The following is a 22,908-nucleotide window of genomic DNA, read 5'->3' as shown; positions in this document are numbered from 1 at the left end:
ATTCTTTACCACTGAGCCACTGGGGGGAAGCCCATGACATCCCTTGTTTGTGGAATCTAAAAATAAATGATACAAAGGAACTTACAAAACAGAAACAGACTCACAGACTTAGAAAAAGTGAAAGTCGCTCAGTCATGTCCAACTCTGTGTGACCGCAAGGACTGGAACCCACCAGGCTCCTCTGTCCATGGAATTCTCCAGGCAAGAATACTGGAGTGGGCTGCCATTCCCTTCTCCAGGGGATCTTCCTGACCCAGGAGTTAAACCTGGGTCTCCTAAATAGCAGGCAGATTCTTTGCCATCTCAGCTACCGAAGAACCCCACAGACTTAGAGAATGAGTTAATGGTGGACAAAGGGAAGCATGAGGGGAAGGGATTGTTAGGGAGTTTGGGATGGACATGTACCCAGTGTTATATTTAAAATGGATAACCAACAAGGACCTACTGTACAGCACATGGAACTCTGCTCAATGTTATGTGGCAGCCTAGATGGGAGGGGAGTTTGGGGAAGAATGGATACTTGTCTGTATATGGCTGAGTCCCTTCATTGTTCACTTGAAACTATTGTTAATCAGCTCTACCCCCAATATAAAGTTAAAAGTTAAAAAAAATAAAATATGCTCAAAAAAAAAAAAAAAGGTATATTTCCAAAATCACCATCAGTCCTACATTCCTGGAGCATAAAATGACAGGTGAGAAAGGTTGGGAGATCAAGCTGGACAAGGCGACAGAGGCCACGCCTCAGAGGGCCTTCAACAACATGGAGAGGAGTTATCATTATATGCTGGAGGTGACGGAGACCCCAAATAAGCCCTGAGCAGGGAAGAGAAGCTCACAGGTCTTTAAAAGATCTCTCCGGTTAGGGCACACTGGAAGCCCAGGGAGGCCTACCCAGAAGGTCCTGCACAGTTTTCAAGCAGGATTCATGGGATGCTGAGGCAGGCAGGGGTCTCGCCAGCACAGAACAGAAACGTTAGCAAGTAAAATTGCCAGAACTTGGAATGTGGGGACACTCTTCAGTGCTCCAGCTGTTAATGAACCCAGGCGGGCCTCGGCCTAGCGAGTATTTCCAGTAGAAACCCCAATGCTGGGTGTTTAATTACACACAGTGTGACGACAGTAGCTGGACTGCAGGGAGGCGAGATTCATTTTGTTATTTGATTTGTCAGCAACACAGAGCAGAGCTCCCTGACCACACCTTCTGGCACAGCTGCCCAGGGAGCCGGGCTCCTGCAGCTCAGAATGGAGTCTTGAGGTCTCCTGCCAGGAGCGCTGAGAGTATTCGTGGCCACCGCTCCATCTCTGCCTCCCCTGCCCCTTCTGTTCCGGCAGCTGCCTTCCAAAGACTAATGAGAACAAGGTGCAGCTCGGTTTAACAGCTCTGATACATTCCTTAGCAAAACCTAATTTCTTTCAAAACATATCGACTGCCTTACAGTGACTCCATCAGGCAAGACACATGTCAGGGGGAAAAGCAAGAGAAAATTTGGCAGGTACGTGTAATGTGTCAATAAATTAAATGAAGTTTATTTTCACAAAACCAAATGGTCAGACTTGCTCGTGGTTTCCTACCGAGCTCTAAAAATTACTCTCTAGAGAGAGTAATCAAAGCACAATTAGACCAGTCCTGGAATTTTTTTTAAACATACCATCCTTTCTTCACACATGGTTGCTCCTGCATTTGTAGCAAGGGTACTTAACTCAGAGAAATGGGCTTTTCTAGGTTTGGGTCCTTCTGTGATAATATGCAGTCATAAAACTAGTTTTCTGTTGTTATTTTTTACAAAAGCAATTGGTTTACAGTTAAAGACTAAATGTCCTCCACAATGTATCCATTAATTTGTTCATTTAACAAATAGCAGCATTGCCTGTTGGGTTGGACTATTTCAAATCCTGGAAAACAGAAAATATATTTTCCTAATAATGGCTATAATTTTTAGCCCCTGGGCAGGAATTTTATCACTCTGAGGATATTTCATTAAAATCCTAAATTATTTGAATAAAAGAGACTATTGTACCAGAGTGACTCCGTATTTTCAAAATGCGGCAAGTGGTAAAAGAACAAAAAAACCATCCATGGAGGAAAGTAAATATAGTTTTTAAACAAATCAGACTAAAAACAGTTGATATATGTCTCAGAAAATGGCATAGAGACTTGGCCTCACGAATAGAAGTGACACTTTTAGACTCATAGACTTAGGAAACGAAATTATGGTTGCCAGGAGAGAAGGGATAGTTAGGGAGTTTGGGATGAACATGTACACACTGCTATATTTAAAATGAATAACCAACGGGGACCTCCTGTGTAGCACATGGAACTCCACTCAATGCTATGTGGCAGCCTGGATGTGGGAGGGGGCTTAAGGGAGAACGGATACATGTGTATGTATGACTGTGTCCCTTCGCTGTTCGCCTGAAACTAGCACAAATATTGCTCACTGGCTATACCCCAATACAAAATTAAAAGTTCAAAAGAAAATTTTAAAAAAGAAACTTAAGCAAAACAAAGAAGTGACAGCGTTTTTTTCCCCTGTAGCCTAACAGAACTGACATCATCATCTTCCAAAAAAGAATATCCTACCAGGTTTACAAAGATTTTAAAGCTTCTTACCTAGAAGTATCTGTGGGATTTCAATAAGAGTCATTAGTAAGAGGCAAGGGGAACAAAGACAGCTATACACAGTTACACAGTTTGTGTACTGCACAAGGGGGATATCTAAGGGCACTGTCACTTCAGAGACACTGTCCAAAGTTTTTCAGGAGATAGTAATGGAGGGTATTGCTCTGAAACCCAGCATGACAATATTCTGACAAGTGCAAGTAAAACACACTGAGGAAGCCATGCCTGTTTGTAATTTGCACAAAGGCTTCATATGGATAACCATGGCTCTGGTGGTGAAGTTATGATTTGTAGATGACACCATTCAAGTGATTCTTTGGAATGAACTGCTGCTTTGAGTCAACTTTCCAACCTAGTGCCTTGCACACAGCACTCCATAAATGTTTACTAAATAAGCCATCAGCATGATTGTCAGGTATGCTCAGCTCGGGTGATTGACCAGGATGTTAACACAAAGACAGTGTCATGATTCAGCTGCTGTAGAAGCTGTCATTTCAGCACAGAGAATTGCTCTTCCTATGGTGAGCTTGATATTGCTCTCCACACCTCTTTTTTTTTTTTCCCCTCCACATCTTAACCCAGGAGCAGCCACGTTTCCTCTTCCTCTTCCTCAAACCTGGAAACAAGGAACTCCAAGATGGCAGAGCTACAGCATGGCAGCAGTCCTGATCCTCTAGTCACTACACAAAAAAGAGCCTCCGACTTTGATAAACCTTTGTCATAACTGATGAGATCGCAGAGTTTGTTCCTGCAGGACTGGCTGTATTACTTGACTAATACACTAAGGCAAAGACATGGGACCCTGCTTCCCATTTCCTAGTGCTTCCCTCAGGCGGTCCCCCTGCCCAGCCTGCTGTGAACACCTGTGTTCAGTAATGCTATGGGAGAGGGGGAGGGAGCAAGGACAGCCAAGACTGAAGAGTCTCTTCCTCTCCGAACCCTCACAGCTGAAATCTCCTCTGAAGCCTCCATGCTTTCAGACACTAACAGTTCCCTTTGAGAGTGAACCCAAATTTAAACATTGCTCTGGGATCCCTGAAATAATCTTGATACCATCTGCTTATCCCAAGGAAAAGTGTCAGGGCCTTGTGATGTATTTGAAAGAGCACAGAAGGAGGAATTCGGAAGAACGGATTTTAGTGTGGGTTTTACAATTTCCTAGCAACACTGACTCTGAAAGTACCACTGATCCCTGATCATCACTTCTTCAAAATGGAGCTAATGGAATCCTCTCTTAAAAGGTGAAAATGAGGACACCAAACACATGTAAAAAGAACACTTGAAACAAGCATACAAGCACAAGAAATAAGAGGGAAAAAGCATGCGTTCAAACTTCCCTATAACCTAGCTCATGAGTCACTTAAACCCCCAAATGTCCTTCCAAATTCTAAGGAGAACAAAAATATTCCTAACTAGACATTTAGGAATGTCTTATTGCACATGTATGATTTTAGGCTATATGCACAAGGCTAATAAAATTTCAGCTTACATCTGTATAGCACTCTATAGTTTATTAAGTTCTTTCATATACATGAAATCATGGCAGAGCTGTGCATTTTATATGCCGAATGCATGTTTTATAAAGCACTTGGGCCTTTGGATAATCAGTGTATATACTATACGCATGCCTGTTGTATGTAACTAGGAGTATACTATTATTTAAACTATTACACAATGTATATTGTTGTATCTTAACTTTTACAACATATTAGTGGTAATATGTATGATTTATACCATGCTGAGCACTTTGTGAGGAATAAAACCCCTAATTAAAACTAGACTCCTGTGGGAAAACATGAATTGCTTTATGATGATTCATTTTACATTGATTTCCAGATCATATAACTACTCAAACCAAGGTCCTACCTGAACATAGTTTGTGAAAATAATTAGCAAAAGAGGGTATTAAAACCTCTGGAAATTTCCTCTGTGTTTTGTATTTTCCCCTGTGGAATTTGTTAGTATTTTTATTTTTTAAAAGGAGGTAAGATCATTTTATTTCAGATGTACAAAAAGTAGTTACAGCATGAAGTTATATTGATTATAGTAGAATATAAATAATCTCTCTCCCATCATCTATCATTACTTTGCTGGAAAATGGCAAAGAACCCACATCTTTATAATGAAATCATCTGCGAATGGCCTTGAGACTAGAAAATTAATAAAACAAATAAAGCAATTCCAAAACCTAACCTCTATGCCTCTCTCTTTCCCTACCCCATTGCTTTTTAAGTGAAACTAGAGAGTAGACTCTTCATCTGATACCAGAGGACTAATTCAATTAAGCTTAAACTGAAGTTCTGTTTTATATGGATATTAATACAGTCTGCATTGATGTTTATAAAAAGCTTTTTAGGTTATTGATGTTATCTGAACCCTAAGTGCTCAAATAGCCATAGTTAATAATGCAGATTTATCTTAGAGGACTTCAAAAATAAACATTTAATTTCTAGAGACAACCAATTCATAATTAAAGAATATTGGCTATAGGAAAATGTACTTTTTTAGCCATCACGCACACACACACACCCCTGTCTCATGCTACCTCATTCCTCAAATGTTTAGTACTTTCTGACTTTTTTAAAATATAAGCAACTCAAAAGTTATGTCACCAAAAGAACCATAAGAATATCAAATTCACTTTGTACCATGCTGAAATAAAGTTTTATATCTGAAATATGTCACTCCAAGTTTCTCAGCATGGAGGTGGTGGGTAGCTTTCTGCAGAATATAACTGAAGAAACACAGTGAGTTCTATCCCAAAGCAACCTCCACATCATGCCTGGAGCCACCGACAAGCGAGCCATTGACAGCTGAGGAATGCTTAGGCAAAGAAAGGAACTTTGGGAGTAGTATGTACCAAATAGAAGAGGCGTTTCTTTACCTACATTATCTTCCTTGAACCTTAAAACAGCCACCTGGCAGGTAGCATCAGCGGATGCCCAGAAAGATTAACTGGCCCAAGGCCACACACAGGTACAAGCATCAGACTGAAGCCCACATCTGATTTCAGATGCCAGCCAACCACACACTGAGAAGGATTTTAATTCACAGATTTTAATGTTTTTCTTCTAAATATCACCATACAATCCAGGCCTTACTTCCTACAACCTACAATGTTGTTTTGTGGCTAAGCCGTGCCTGACTCTTTTGTGACCCCATGGACAGTAGCCCGCCAGTCTTCTCTGTCCATGGGATTCCCAGGCAAGAATACTGGAGTAGGTTACCAATTCCTTCTCCAGGGGATCTTTCTGACCCAGGGATTGAACCCACATCTCCTGCATTTTCTGTATTGGTAGGTGGATTCTCTACCTCTGTGCCACCAGGGAAGCCCTATAAAGACCAGGATTCAAAAGTAAGACAATCAATAGGTACATAAAGGTTATAGGTTCTAAAGGAAATCATTCCTGAATATTCATTGGAAGGACTGATGCTGAAGCTCCAATACTTTGGCCACCTGATGTGAAGAACTGACTCATTGGAAAAGACCCTGATGCTGGGAAAGACTGAAAGCAGGAGGAGAAGGGGACAACAGAGGATGAGATGGTTGGATGGCATCATCGACTCAATGGACATGAGTTTGAACAAGTTCCGGGAGATGATGGACAAGGAAGCCTGGTGTGCTGCAGTCCACAGGCTCACAAAGAGTTGGACACGACTGAAGAGACTAAAAGGTTATCATATAATATAACAAAGACTCTCAGATAAAATGGTTACCGGGGAAGGGCTGCAGACTGCTAACACATATTAACCTATTAGGATGGGATAGTTTTGCAGATTATGTTTGTAGCTGAGCATATATACTGTCAGGAAATAAAACCCCTAATTAAACTAGATTCCCACAGGGAAAAAAAAATGATTTGCTTAACATTAAGGTTTCTAGATATTCTGTCCACAAAAACTAGAACCCAGCTCAACAGTTTCTGAAAAAAATGCAAATTTAAAAGTGGCCCAAGGATGAGGAAGTCTGGAAATCGATGAAGAACAGCAAAGGGATACCATCAATAAAGATCTTTTCAGATTGCCAGGGGCTCAGGAAGATCACCTGAAGGAGGGTATGGCAGCCCATGCCAGTATTCGTGCCTGCAGAATCCCACGGACAGAAAAGACTGGTGGGCTGCAATCCACGGGGAAGCAGAGAGACAGACACAACTGAAGCAACTTAGCTTGCAGCACACAGATGCTATTTAACCCTCAGAAGAATCCTATAAGGTAGGTGTGACTTGCCACAGCATCCTGTTCTACCGATAAGGAAGTAAGGCTGAACAGTTTAGCAAACTTGACTGCTTCACATAACATATTTGTTTTCTCCACAACCAAGTACCACACACTGGGTGGCTTAAGCAACAGAAAGTGTCTCACAGTTCCGAGGTCCGACATCAAGGCGGTGGCAGGGTAGGTTCCTTCTCACGGCTGTGAGGCAGAACCTGTTTGCTGCAGGCCCCTCTCCTGGTTGCGGGCAGCCTCAAGCATTCCTTGGCTCTAGATGTTCTCTCTCTGCCGTCACACCATCTTCCCTCTGCATGTTCCTGCCTCTGTCCAAATCTCCCATTTTAATAAAGACACCAGTCGTGCTGGATTAGGGCCCACCCTAATAACTTCATGTGACCTTGATTTCCTCTGTAAAGACCCTATTTCAAATAAGGGCACATTCTGAGTACCAGGGGTTAGGACTCTGACATCTTTGGGGCGGGGGGACACAATCCCACTCATAACACACAGCTATTAGGCAGTGAGGCTGGCTCCCTTTAACCACTCATCTGTAACTCCTTCTTGAGGAGCCAAGTCCGCTCAGGTGACAGAGCAGAGCCTTCCAAGTAAGAGGGTTGCAGAGAGAGATGGGTGGCAGGAAGCAGCAAGGATGAGGAAGACAGGGACCACTCTGGAACTCCCTACACATCTGCTGAAAGCTTATCCAAGATCCCACCTGCTGTGTGTGCAGTGTGCGGTAATGTCTTGTAGGAAATACAGGGCTTGGTGAGGTCTCAGCCTCTGTCCTCAGACAGTCTCCATCCAGTGACTCAGCCGGAAGGGTGGAAGCGGGGACATACACAGACAGCTCCCCTGTAATCACCGCACTGAGACATCACGCCCAAGACCACGTGGGAGGGGTGGAAGGGACAGTGCATTATGGAAACAGAGCAGCGAGACTTCATTCCAACTGGGGATGGCTCCATGAGAGGACAGGCTTTGCTATGGGCTAGTTTCAACAAGAAGATAAGAAGACACATAGAAGGCAAACAGAGCCAACACCTGCTGAGAGTTTAGATGGAAGGCCTCTGCTGGGGGAAGCTGGCACCCTCAATCTTTACAATAGCCTAGGCAACGGGTATTCTCCCCAGTTTACAGGTGAAGAAGCGGAAGCCTGCAGATTTCAGAGAGGGGAATAAGACCAGGATCCTAACCTCCAACGTATCTGGAAACCCAAAGATCTTAGCACAGGACTGAGCTGGCTCTTAAGAGCTATAAACCTAAAGAATGAGTAAAGCGAGCCTTCCCTGGCGGCTCAGTGGTCAACCAGTAAGGAGACATGGGTTCATTCTCTGGTCCCGGAAGATCCCACATGCTTCGGAGCAACTAAGCCCACGCACCACAGCTGCTGAGCCCACAGGCTGCAACTGCATGCCCTGGAGCCCGTGCTCCGAGCAAAGGGCAGCCGCTGCAGTTATAAGCCCACCCCACTTAGCCGCAGCTGGAGAAAGCCCTGGGCAGCAACCAAGACCCAGCACAGCCGAAATAAATTATTTCTTAAAATGAGTAAAGCCACTTCATCATCTTCTTTCTGATACCAAAACAAAAGCAAAAGTACGGTTCAGCATGCAAAAATCAGAGGGATTCTATTTCAAGAACACCAAGTATGCTCAAATTCACTACAGTATAAAACAAGATTATTTCCTGTAGCAAAGGTAGAAAAAAAATTCAGAAAGTTATAAAACTGGTGATTTCTAATAACAGAAGTGATCATACAGCCAGCTAGGGCCGCTACATGCTTATGTGGGTGTGTTTGTGTATGTGTGTTTTTATGTGTACATTTTTCCCTTTAAGCCATTAGAACTTTGGAAAATTTTATGACAACAATGTGCCGCGTACGTGAAAGATGGATGGGTTAAAGTTACTGTTTTCTTAGGATCTGTCTGGAGTTTGACAGCCACGCACTGGTGCACTATCTGGAAAGATTTAGGACCTCTGCTGTAAAATTATTTATTAGTTGTTATTTATACTTCGTGCTCACTAGCAGACCACCCAGTGCTGTAACAACAAAGGCAGTCACGCTGTGTCTCTCCAAAACAAGCAAGAGACCACAGGGGCCACCTCTGGGTGTCACCGCTGAAAGATGTGGCTTCCGGCAGGGAAGTAGGTTCTGTGTTTTGAAGGTGCTGCCATGCTAACAGAGACTGAGTCAATGGAGAACGCCGGGCTCAGCACGAGAGGGCTCGGGCTAAGCCAGCCCTTTAGAGGCCTCAGTTCTGTCATCTGTAAAACGAAGGGCTGCTTCGCTGTTTGCCTGAAACTACCACAACACTGTTAATCCCAATACAAAATTAAAAAAATGTTTTTAAATAAAATGAAGAACAACACGTAAAAATAAATAAAAGAGAAACAAAAGGAAGGGCTGTACCAGAAGTCTCTCAGTTCCCTTCCCCTCTGAACCCTGGATTTTAAGAAGATGAACCTGTGAGCAGTTGCTTGCTAACCCTGGAGTGTGATCTGGGGCTAATCTCAGTGCCTGGGCCTCAGGATCCAACAGGCTTCCCCCTCCATCCTTCTGACCTCCCACTTTGGCTTGAGTAAGCTAACAAGGCATATCTGAACATTCTTCAAGGCCTCAAAAGAAAAGCTCTTTGTTTAATGCTTAATTGGGACATATTAAATATGTCAAGATGTGGTTCCACTAGATCAAGAAGAGATCGAGTTTTTCTTTTTAATATAGGAAGTAACTGTTTCTCCCACTTATAGTGAATTAGTAAATATAAAGATAAATGAATAAAGCAAGCATCTCTCCCCAAGCCCCCACCCCACCCAAAAAAACAATTCTTTGGTAACTTGTAGCTTTTTTTTTCTTTTGAGCTATTTGTCTAAAATTTAATCAACCAAATACACAAATATCTTCTTCAGTATAAGGAATTAATCCCCTCACTTTAAGTGGTCAATATCTCTCACTCAGGCTGAAGCTCACATCAGCCAAAGTTTCATCATGGAATAACTCATTCAGGGAGCTCATCACTGGTATACTGCAGTCTTCCTATTTTTTTCCAAGAGTGAAGTTCAACCAAAGTCATCTACAGCTAAGAACTGAACTGGAACTTCTAATTCTAAGCCCTGTTGTCTTCCTATTAAAGCAAGATATCCTCTAGGCTGGAGGGCTCCCATGCCCATTCTGAAGTCTTGCTCACATTTAATGATTCCCAAACCTGGCTCCACAGAAATCATTTCTGGGGACTAAGTCCCAAGAGTTCACAAGAATCATGGAATATTACTCAGCTATTAAAAAGAATGCATTTGAATCAGTTCTAATGAGGTGGATGAAACTGGAGCCTATTATACAGAGAGAAGGAAGTCAGAAAGAAAAACACCAATACAGTATATTAATGCATATATATGGAATTTTGAAAGATGGTAATGATGATCCTATATGCGAGACAGCAAAAGAGACACATGTAAAGAACAGACTTTTGGACTCTGTGGAAGAAGGCGAGGGGGGGATGATTTGAAAGAACAGCACTGAAACATGTGTATTATCATATGTGAACTAGATCGCTAGTCCAGGTTCGATGCATGAGACAGAGTGCTCAGGGCTGGTGCATGGGGATGACCCTGAGATGGGATGGGGAAGGAGGTGGGAGGGAAGTTCAGGATGGGGAACACATGTACACCCATGGCTGATTCATGTGAATGAATGGCAAAAACCTCAGTATTGTAAAATAATAAGCCTCCAATTAAAATAAATTAAAAAAAAAAAAGAATCACCTTTACTGACTTCTAGAGGAAAGGAGCACTTTAGGCAAGAGTGAGATTCTTACAAACAGAAAAAATGTTAACAGATTCTTCTTCTATCTTGGGAAAAGGCAAAAGCATAATATAGCTAGATGTTACAAAAACACAGAGTATACCCTAAAAACAAGGGGAAAGTGAAAGTAATCAAAACAATAATGACTTTAAGTAGAAATTTTAGTAAATGAGGGCATTAAATAATGTAAAATTAAGTAATTTAAAACAGTCCTTTAAGATTGACTAGTTGGATCTTCTTGCTGTCCAAGGGACTCAAGAGCCTTCTCCAGAACCACAGTCCAAAAGCATCAATTCTTCAGTGCTCAGCTTTCTTCATGGTCCAACTCCCACATCCATACATTACTACTGGAAAAACCATAGCACTGACTAGACGGACCTTTGTCAATAAAGTAATGTCTCTGCTCTTTAATATGCTGTCTAGGTTGGCCATAGCTTTTCTTCCAAGGAGCAAGTGTGTACTCCAAAGTAGAAATAATCATTTAATAAATTTGCAAAACATCATCCATTCTCCACAACTATCCAGATTTTGCCACACCTCAAATCTCGTTTCTTTAAGTATTTTAAAGTAAATGTCAGACATTACTCTTGTATACTTCAATAAGCATGCCTCCAAAAAAAGGTTTCTCATAAAATTCAACATCCCTTCTTGATTTAAAAAAAAAAAAATAAAACTAAGAACAGAAGGAAACTTCTACAACATGATAAAGGCCATAAATGAAAAACTCATAGCTAACATGATACTCAACAATGAAAGACTAAAGGCTTTTGCCCTAAGATTAGGGAAAAGACAATGATGTCTACTTTCACCACTTTTATTCAATATAGTATTAGAAATCCTACCCAGAGAATTAGTCTAGAAAAAGAAATGTACCCAAATCTAAAAGAAGTAAAATTACTTCTGTTCACAGATATGATCTCATATGTGAAACCACTAAAAAACAATTGTATTCTCTGTTAGATCTAATAAACTCAGCAAAATTGCAGGGTAAAAAGATAAAAACAAAAATCAATTGAATTTCTATACACTAACAATAAACAATCCAAAAAAGGAAATGCAAATTGGTAAAGAATCCGCCTGCAATGCAGGAGACCCTGGTTTGATTCCTGGGTTGGGAAGATCTCCTGTAGAAGGGAAAGGCTACCCACTCCAGTATTCTGGCCTAGAGAATTCCATGGACTGTATATCCATGGGGTCACAGAGTCAGACACGACTGAGCGACTTTCACTTTCACTTTTCATCTTAAATGGGAAAACGATCCCATTTAGAATATCATCAAAATGAGAAAAATATTTAGGAATAAATTAACAAAGGTAGCAAAAGACTTGTACACTAAAAACTAAACTGCATGGAAAGAAATTAAAGACAACACAAATAAATGGAAACATACTTCCATTTCCACATTCATTAATTGAAAAATTCTAACATTACAAAGATATAAATAGCATACAAAGCCATACACAAATTCAAGGCAATCCCTATCAAAATCACTGGCATTTTTTACAGAAATAGAAAAATTCCTCCTGAAATTAATATGTAATCTCCAGGGACTCTAAACAGCCAAAATAATCTCAATAAACAAGAATAAAATTGAAATATTCACATTTCCCAATTTTTAAACTTTATACAACAGTAATCAAAAGAGTGTGGTACCGGCAACAAGAACACATATATAAACCAGCGGAATAGAATAGAGCACTCAGAAATAGACCATCATATACACAACCAAATTATATTCAAAGGGTATCAGGGCTATTGATAGTCTTCAAAAAAAAATGTCATTAGGCAAACTGGACATCCTTATGCAAAAGAAATAAATTAAACAATTACATCATATATAAAACTTAGTTCAGTTCAGTCGCTCAGTCATGTCCAACTCTTTGCAACCCCATGGACGGCAGCATGCCAGGCCTCCCTGTCCATCACCAACTCCCAGAGCTTACTCAAACTCCTGTCCACTGAGTCAGTGATGCCATCCAGCCATCTCATCCTCTGTTGTCCGCTTCTTCTCCTGCCTTCAATCTCTCCCAGCATCAGGGTCTTTGCAAATGAGTCAGCTCTTCATATCAGATGGCCAAAGTATTGGAGTTTCAGCTTCAGCATCAGTACTTCCAATGAATACTCAAGACTGATTTCATTTTAGGATGGACTGGTTGGACCTTCTTGCAGTCCAAGGGACTCTCAAGTCTTCTCCAACACCACAGTTCAAAAGCATCAATTATTCGGTGCTCACATGACTACTGGGAAAACCATAGCCTTGACTAGATGGACCTTTGTGGACAAAGTAATGTCTCTACTTTTTAATATGCTGTCTAGGTTGGTCATTACTTTCCTTCCAAGGAGTAAGCATCTTTAATTTCATTGCTGCAATCACCATCTGCAGTGATTTTGGATCCCCAAAAAATAAAGTCAGCCACTGTTTCCACTGTTTCCCGTCTATTTGCCATGAAGTAATGGGACCGGATGCCATGATCTTAGTTTTCTGAATGTTGAGCTTTAAGCCTACTTTTTCACTCTCCACTTTCACTTTCATCAAGAGGTTCTTTAGTTCTTCTTCACTTTCTACCATAGGGTGGTGTCATCTGCATATCTGAGGTTATTGATATTTCTCCCGACAATCTTGATTCCAGCTTGTGCTTCATCCAGTCCAACATTTCCCATGATGTACTCTGCATATAAGTTAAATAAGCAGGGTGACAATATACAGCCTTGACGTACTCCTTTTCCTATTTGGAACCAGTCTGTTGTTCCATGTCTAGTTCTAACTGTTGCTTCCTGACATGCATACAGGTTTCTCAACAGGCAGGTCAGGTGGTCTGGTATTCCCATCTCTTTCAGAAGTTTCCACAGTTTATTGTGATCCACCCAGTCAAAGGCTTTGGCATAGTCAATAAAGTAGAAATAGATGTTTTTCTGGAACTCTCTTGCTTTTTCCATGATCCAGTAGATGTCAGCAATTTGATTTCTGGTTCCTCTGCCTTTTCTAAAACCAGCTTGAACATCTGGAAGTTTATGGTTCATGTATTGCTGAAGCCTGGCTTGGAGAGTTTTGAGCATTACTTTACTAGCATGTGAGATGACTGCAATTGTGCAGTAGTTTGAGCATTCTTTGGCATTGCCCTTCTTTGGGATTGGAATGAAAACTGACCTTTTCCAGTCCTGTGGCCACTGCTGAGTTTTCCAAATTTGCTGACATACTGAGTGCAGCACTTTCATAGCAGCATCTTTTAAGATTTGAAATTGCTCAACTGGAATTCCATCACCTCCACTAGCTTTGTTCATAGTAATGCTTCCTAAGGCCCACTTGACTTCACATTCCAGGATGTCTGGCTCTAGGTGAGTGTGAGTGATCACACCATCGTGATTATCTGAGTCATGAATATCTTTTTTGTACAGTTATTCTGTGTATTCTTGCCATCTCTTCTTAATATCTTCTGCTTCTGTTAGGTCCATACAATTTGTGTCCTTTATTGAGCCCATCTTTGCATGAAATGTTCCCTTGGTGTCTCTAATTTTCTTGAAGAGATCTCTAGTCTTTCCCATTCTATTGTTTTCCTCTATTTCTTTGCACTGATCACTGAGGAAGGCTTTTTTATCTCTCCTTGCTATTCTTTGGAACTCTACATTCAGATGTTTATATCTTTCCTTTTCTCCTTTGCTTTTCATTTCTCTTCTTTTCACAGCTATTTGTAAGTCCTCATCAGACAGCCATTTTGCTTTTTTGCATTTCTTTTTCTTGGGGATGGTCTTATTCCTGTCTTCTGTACAATGTCACAAACCTCTGTCCATAGTTTATCAGGCAGTCTCTAAGATCTAGTCCCTTAAATCTATTTCTCACTTCCACTGTATAGTCATAAGGGATTTGATTTATGTCATACCTGAATGGTCTAGTGGTTTTCCCCACTTTCTTCAATTTAAGTCTGAATTTGGCAATAAGGAGTTCATGATCTGAGCCACAGTCAGCTCCCGGGGTCTTGTTTTTGCTACTGTATAGAACTTCTCCATCTTTGGCTGCAAAGAATATAATCAATCTGATTTTGGTGTTGACCATCTGGTGATGTCCTTGTTTAGAGCCTTCTCTTGTGTTGTTGGAAGAGGGTGTTTGCTATTACCAGTGCATTCTCTTGGCAGAACTCTGTTATCCTTTGCCCTGCTTCATTCTGTACTCCAAGGCCAAATTTGCCTGTTACTCCAAGTGTTTCTTGACTTCCTACTTTTGCATTCCAGTCCCCTATAATGAAAAGGACATCTTTTGGGGGTGTTAGTTCTAGAAGGTCTTGCAGGTCTTCATAGAACTGTTCAACTTCAGCTTCCTCAGCGTTACTGGTTGGAGCATAGACTTGGATTACTGTGATATTGAATGGTTTGCCTTGGAAATGAACAGAGATCATTCTGTCATCTTTGAGATTACATCAAGTACTGCATTTTGGACTCTTTTGTTGACTATGATGGCTACTCCATTTCTTCTAAGGGATTCCTGCTCACAGTAGTAGATATAATGGTCATCTGAGTTAAATTAGACTTTATCAAAATTAGAAACTTTTGTCATCAAAATACACTGTCAATAAGGTGAAGAGAGAGCTCACAAAATGAGGCAAAACATTTGAAAATCAAAAATCTGATAAGGAATTAAAATCCAAAATATATAAAAGAACTTCTACAACTCAACTACAACAACAAAGAAAAACACAATTATAAAATTGGCATAGGACTTAAATAGGTATTTTGCAAAGGATTTATATAAAATGATCAATAAGCAAATGAAAAGATGCTCAATATCACTATTCATTAGAAAATGCAAATTTAAACTACAATAAGATACTACTTCATGCCCAATAAGATGGTTATTATATAAAAAAATATTTTAATGACAAATATTGGTGAAGATGTGGACAAATTGGAAACTTTGTGTATCACTAATGGGAATGTCACTGCAGATGGTGACAGCAGCCATGAAATCAAGACATTTGCTCCTTGGAAGAAAAGCTATGACAAACCTAGGCAGCATATTTAAAAGGCAGAGACATTACTTTGTCAACTAAGGTCCATCTAGACAAAGCTATGGTTTTCCCAATAGTCAGGTATGGATGTAACAGTTGGACTATCAAGAAAGCTGAGCACTGAAGAATTGATGCTTTTGAACTATGGTGTTGGAGGAGTCTCTTGGACTGCAAGGAGATCCAACCAGTCAATCCTAAAGGAAATCAGTCCTGAATAGTCATTGGAAGGACTGATGCTGAAGCTGAAACTCCAATACTTTGGCCACCTGACGTGAAGAACTGACTCATTTGGAAAAGATCCTGATGCTGGGAAAGATTGAAGATGGGAGGAAAAGGGGACAACAGAGGATAAGATGGTTGGATGGCATCACCGACTCAATGAACATGAGTTTGAGCGAGCCCTGGGAGCTGGTGATGGACAGGGAAGGCTGGAGTACTCCAGTCCATGGGGTTGCAGAGAGTCAGACATGATTGAGAGACTGAACTTAACTGAACTGAATGGGATTGTAAAAATAACTACAACCTCTGTGGAAAATAGTATGGAGGTGCCTTAAAAAGCTAAACATAGAATTACCATTCAATCTAGCAATTGTACTTTCAGGCATATGCACTAAAGAACTGAAGCAGGAAATCAAATAATACTTGCACGTCAATGTTCAAAGCAGCATTATTCACAAAGCCAAAAAGTGGAAACAACCCAATATCCATCAACAGATGGACGAGAGAGAACCTTAAAAAGGAATGAAATTCTGAGGCATGCTACAACATAGATAAATCCTGAGGATATTACGCTAAGTGAAATAAGCCAGATGAAAAAGGACAAATATTGTATGATTCCACTTATGTGAGACCGAAAATAGGCAAATTCTCAGAGACAGAAAATAGAAGTTATGAGGCACTAAGGAATTGGGATAGTGGGAAGTTATAATTTAACAGGTTCAGAGTTTCTGTTTGGGATGATGAAATTTTTGTAGACATGGACAGTGATAATGTTTGAATGTGCTTTATGTCACTGAATTGAGCACTTAAAAATTGGCTAAAATGATAAACTTTGTTACATTTTATCATACTAAAAAACAATGCATGTCTTTAAAATATGGTTATTTTCCTAATCTAGCAATCTATTTTTAAGCATTTTAAAATATATGGCCTCAAAACTTCGTCAATTTTTCTAAGTATTTTTAGATTCCCCAACCCCCTACCCCATTCTTAAATCTCACCATAGTTGACCAACTTCTATCTCAAACAGCAAAACATTGCTTTCTTTTCTTAGAGCTTATTTATAACAATCATCATCTAAATTAGGAATCAGCACACTATAGCCTTGAAGTCAAATTGGGCTCACCACCTGTTTCTGTACAGCATGTGAGCTAAAAATGATTTTTACATTTTAAAATAGTTGAGAAAATTAAGACAAATATTTCACAACACATGAAAAATATATTATTTAAATTTCAGTGTGATAATAAAGTTTCGATGGAACACAGCCAAGCTCATTCTTCTGTGTACTGTCCACAGCTGCTTTCATACTACAAAGGCAGAGTCGAATAGTTACAACACAGAAGATATGTCCGGCGAAGCCCCAAATATTTACCATCTGGTCCTTTACAGGAAAACCTTGCCAATACCTGATCTAAATGATCAATTCAAAAAAGGCCAAATGGCTACATCTAACCACACTGAATTTTCCACTGAGCTAATAATACAGCACTTGGTCATTTTTTTTTTTTAAATAGATCTGACCTTTACTTTCACAAATTGAAGATTTCTGAAAGAAGTGCAGAAGTTATTTTGAAAACTATGGTGAAGAAGATACTGGTGCGGGGAGAGGGTCACTATATTTCAAGAGTTGAATGTGGCAGAAAATGCTAGCTACCTACCTTGTTACCTATATTTCCCTTCTTCTGTGGTAACACAACCCCCACTTTTAGCCACACCACTCTTGAGTGACACTTCTGTGAGGTGTACATGATTTGGGGGTTAGGAGAGACTACTCTTTATTGCTTCCTAGAAGATGGATGCAATGGCTGGAGGTTAAGCAGCCATACCGGATTATCAGGCAAAGCACGAAAGGGTTAGTCATCAAGCCAGAAAGTACCTGGGTCCCTGACATTGTGAGCTGCCCTACCACCTCTGGACTTCTCTTAGGAGAAACACATTTTCTAACACATGTAGTCAAACTTTATCCTAAATACCACAGTGGTATAAAAGAAATAATGGTAAAGTTAACCCTAGAGCACAATTCTGAATGAGATAAATTTTAAGGACACATATATTAGGGGATGGCTAACAGGGAGTAGTCAGGTGGCCTATGGGCTTCCCTAGTGGTTCAGATGATACCGAATCTGCCTGCAATGCAGGAGACCTGGGTTTCATCCCTGGGTCAGGAAGATCCCCTGGAGAAGGAAAGGGTGACCCAGCTCCTCTGTGGCTCAGCTGGTAAAGAATCTGCCTGCAATGTGGGAGACCTGGGTTCAATCCCTGGGTTGGGAAGATCCCCTGGAGAAGGAAAAGGCTACACACTCCAGTATTCTGGCCTGGAGAATTCCATGGACTGTACAGTCGATGGGGTTGCAGAGTTGGACACAACTGAGCAACTTTCACTTCACTTCACTTCAGTATTCTTGCCTGGAAAATTCCATGGACAGAGGAGCCTGGCGGGCTACAGTCCATGGGATCACAAGAATCGGACATGACGGAGTGACTAACACTTTCACTTTACATTAACAGAAGATAAAAAAATAGCCATATTATCTGTCATAGCATTTTAAAAAGTAGGCTGCACAAAAGAGATACAAATGTAAAGAGCAGACTTTTGGACTCTGGGAGAAGGCAAGGGTGGGATGATTTGAGAGAATACCATTGAAACATGTATATTACCATATGTAAAATAGATGACCAATGCAAGTTTGATGCATGAATCAGGGCACTCAAAGCCAGTGCTCTGGGACAACCCAGAGGGATGGGGTGGGGAGGGAGGTAGAAGGAGGTTCAGGATGCAGGGACACAGGTGCATACACAGCTGATTCATATTGATGTATGGTTTGCCACCATGATATTGTAAAGTAATTATCCTCCAATTAAAATAATTTATTTTAAAGTAGGCTTCAAAAGACTGTTCTATACATCAGTGTCTCTTTTGCTGTCTTGTATACAGGGTTATTGTTACCATCTTTCTAAATTCCATATTTATACTGTATTGGTGTTTTTCTTTCTGGCTTACTTCACTCTGTATAATAGGCTCCAGTTTCATCCACCTCATTAGAACTGATCCAAACGTGTTCTTTTTAATGGCTGAGTAATACTCCACTGTGTATATGTACCATAGCTTTCTTATCCATTCATCTGCTGATGGACATCTAGGTTGCTTCCATGTCCTGGCTATTATAAACAGTGCTGCAATGAACATTGGGGTACACCTGTCTCTTTCAATTCTGGTTTCCTCAGTGTGTATGCCCAGCAGTGGGATTGCTGGATCATAAGGCAGTTCTATTTCCAGTTTTTTAAGGAATCTCCACACTGTTCTCCATAGTGGCTGTACTAGTTTGCATTCCCACCAACAGTGTAGGAGGGTTCCCTTTTCTCCACACCCTCTCCACTATTTATAGCTTGTAGACTTTTGGATCGCAGCCATTCTGACTGGTGTGAAATGGTACCTCATAGTGGTTTTGATTTGCATTTCTCTGATAATAAGTGAGCTTTAAGTTAGCTTAAAGCTCAACGTTCAGAAAACGAAGATCATGGCATCTGGTCCCAACACTTCATGGGAAATAGATGGGGAAACAGTGGAAACAGTGTCAGACTTTATTTTTCTGGGCTCCAAAATCACTACAGATGGTGACTGCAGCCATGAAATTAAAAGACGCTTACTCCTTGGAAGGAAAGTTATGACGAACCTAGATAGCATATTCAAAAGCAGAGACATTACTTTGCCAACAAAGGTCTGTCTAGTCAAGGCCATGGTTTTTCCTGTGGTCATGTATGGATGTGAGAGTTGGACTGTGAAGAAAGCTGAGTGCCGAAGAGTTGATGCTTTTGAACTGTGGTGTTGGAGAAGACTCTTGAGAGTCTCCAACCAGTCCATTCTGAAGGAGATCAGCCCTGGGATTTCTTTGGAAGGAATGATGCTGAAGCTGAAACTCCAGTACTTTGGCCACCTCATGCGAAGAGTTGACTCATTGGAAAAGACTCTGATGCTGGGAGGGATTGGGAGCAAGAGGAGAAGGGGACGACAGAGAATGAGATGGCTGGATGGCGTCACTGACTCAATGGACGTGAGTCTGAGTGAATTCCGGGAGTTGGTGATGGACCGGGAGGCCTGGCGTGCTGTGATTCATGGGGTCACAAAAAGTCGGACACGACTGAGCGACTGATCTGATCTGATCTGATCTGATAATGAGTGATGTTGATCATCTTTCATGTGTTTGTTAGCCATCTGTATGTCTTCTTTGGAGAAATGTCTATTTAGTTCTTTGGCCCATTTTTTGATTGGGTCATTTATTTTTCTGGAATTGAGCTGCAGGAGTTGCTTCTGTATTTTTGAGATTAGTTGTCAGTTGCTTCATTTGCTATTATTTTCTCCCATTCTGAAGGCTGTCTTTTCACCTTGCTTATAGTTTCCTTTGTTGTGCAGAAGCTTTTAAGTTTAATTAGGTCCCATTTGTTTATTTTTGCTTTTATTTCCAATATTCTGGGAGGTGGGTCATAGAGGATCCTGCTGTGATGTATGTTGGAGAGTGTTTTGCCTATGTTCTCGAGACTCTAGGAGTTTTATAGTTTCTGGTCTTACATTTAGATCTTTAATCCATTTTGAGTTTATTTTTGTGTATAGTGTTAGAAAGTGTTCTAGTTTCATTCTTTTACAAGTGGTTGACCAGTCTTCCCAGCACCACTTGTTAAAGAGATTGTCTTTAATCCATTGTATATTCTTGCCTCCTTTGTCAAAGATAAGGTGTCCATAGCTGCGTGGATTTATCTCTGGGCTTTCTATTTTGTTCCATTGATCTATATTTCTGTCTTTGTACCAGTACCATACTGTCTTGATGACTGTGGCTTTGTAGTAGAGCCTGAAGTCAAAAGAGACACTGATGTATAGAAGAGTCTTTTGGACTCTGTGGGAGAGGGAGAGGGTGGAATGATTTGAGAGAATGGCATTGAAACATGTATAATATCATATATGAAATGAGTCGCCAGTCCAGGTTCAATGCATGATACTGGATGCTTGGGGCTGGTGCACTGGGACGACCCAGAGGGATGGTACAGGGAGGGAGGAGGAAGGAGGGTTCAGGATGGGGAACACGTGTATACCTGTGGCAGATTCATGTGGATATATGGCAAAACCAATAGCATATTGTAAAGCTAAAAAATAAAATTAAATTTAAAAAAAAAAGTAGGCTTCAATCTATACATATCCTTGTATATTTATAGAAACTCTCAGAAAAGATATACAAGAAACCAAAAACAGTGGGGCCTTAAATAAAGGGAACTGGGGGGACTATTTAAACTTTTTAACCATGAACTTGTATTTCCTTTAAATTTTTTTTCTTAAATATTAAATTGTTGAAAAATAAAACATTACTAGCACAAATGCTGCAAACTCAAGCCTCAGTTCCCTAAAATGCTTGAAATGATAATGACAAAAGATTTGGGGCAGTCATTTGTATTTTAAAACAGATTAGTCAGATTGCTTTCCATCAACAGACTAAAATAATTATTCATTTATTCATGCAAATACTTATTAAAAGGCTATTATGTGCCACTGTCCTAGGATATATAACAATAAATCAATCATCAAACAATTAAAATACAAGTTGCAAATAATAGAAGGAAGTTTCGAAGTCAGGAAAGAAAGGAGACATAATGGCAGTACCAAATACAGAGGGGAAGGCAGGCCTGGGTCTCAGGGCGGGTCTCTGCACAGCCACAGGATGCTGAACCTGAACTCCTGAGGGGGAGGGAAGCAGACAGTTAGGAGGCAGATGTGATGGAAGGACCTCAGGGGCTTCAAGAAGTGTTCTCAGGTCTCATGTCCAACCTCTCACCTCCTGTCAATCTGTCAATCCAGTGACAGTCAGCCCATCTGTGGTGTCACGGGGTGAAGAATGGGACAAATGTGGGGTGAGAGGGGGATTTAAATGGAATCCTGCATGGAGGTTCCTCAAAAAGTTAAAAAAGACCTACCATATGAGCCAGCGATTTCACTACATCCGAAGAAAATGAAAACAGGATATCGAAGATATCCACACAGCAAGATTCACTACAGCATTATTCACAATATCCAAGGCATCAAAACAACCCGTGTCCATCAAGAAATAAATGGACAAAGAAAATGTAGTATCAACACACAGTAGACTATTACTCAGCCATGAGAAAAAGGGAAACCCTGCCATTCAAGACAATGTGGATGGACCCTGAAGGTGTTATGTTCAGGGAAGTAAGCCAGGTAGAGAATAAGAAATAACACTGATAACATGTGAAACAACAAAGTCAAACGTCAAACTCATAGAAACAGAATAAAGAAGTGGTTGCCAGGGATGGGAGGTGGGAAAAATAGGGAAAGGTTAAAAAAAAAAAAAAAAGGTCCAAACCTCCAGCTATGGGACGAATAAGGTCTGAGGAGCTCAAGTATAACATTATGACTATAGTTGATAACACTGCATTGTAAAATTGAAATTTGCTAAAAGTGGAATGCAATGTTCAACAACAACAAAAAAAAATATGTGAGATGATTGCTACATTAATTAATTAGATGGGAGGAATCCTTTCACAATGTGTTATCAAACCATCATGATGTATATATACTTCAAATATCTCAGTTTTGTCAATTATACTTCAATAAAGTTGGGGGGAAAAAACTATAAAAAGAAAAGCATCTTTCCATTAAGGCTAGAAAAAGATGGGGGAGTGTTGGGGACAGGACATGGCACCCCAGCCACTGCAGAGACTTTTTCAAGTACAGACCAGCTCTCTGGAAGAACTTTTGAGCACATGTGCAACTTAGCCCCTCAGCCAGATGAACACTGATGGCAAGACCAAAAATTCATTAACCCCAAAATCAAAAGCAATTCATCAACCCGCTGATTGATAGATCAGTGTAGTCAAAATGGCCAAATTTCATAAATGCAAACTTAGCTTCAAACAAAAATCCATATTTTACCTTCAGATAAACAAAAATGCTTCATTTTCATCAGTACCACACAGCTCTGGCATAGGGAACTGAATCTATTTTCTCTGCCGGTCCTTTTCCTGTCTTTAGAGAATAAAAGACTGAAGCTGACACG

General features: G+C 40.5%; 1 protein-coding gene and 1 long non-coding RNA gene across 2 annotated transcripts in view; both read right to left on the bottom strand.

The window, feature by feature from the left end:
- The window catches only part of SAXO1 (stabilizer of axonemal microtubules 1), a 110,389-nt gene that overhangs the window by 63,481 nt on the left and 24,000 nt on the right, over positions 1-22,908 (bottom strand). The window lies entirely within an intron of this gene.
- LOC129649970 (uncharacterized) lies at positions 21,326-21,930 on the bottom strand. Its single transcript, XR_008713483.1, has 2 exons — positions 21,809-21,930; positions 21,326-21,572 (listed from the first exon to the last, which is right to left on the bottom strand). It is a non-coding gene; the product is annotated as an uncharacterized LOC129649970 (long non-coding RNA).

This window comes from Bubalus kerabau, chromosome 4 (genome assembly GCF_029407905.1).
Source record: "Bubalus kerabau isolate K-KA32 ecotype Philippines breed swamp buffalo chromosome 4, PCC_UOA_SB_1v2, whole genome shotgun sequence".
Lineage (NCBI taxonomy): Eukaryota > Metazoa > Chordata > Mammalia > Artiodactyla > Bovidae > Bubalus > Bubalus kerabau.
The sequence above is the reverse complement of the archived record's forward strand: the minus strand, read 5'-3'. Positions and strand labels throughout refer to the sequence as shown.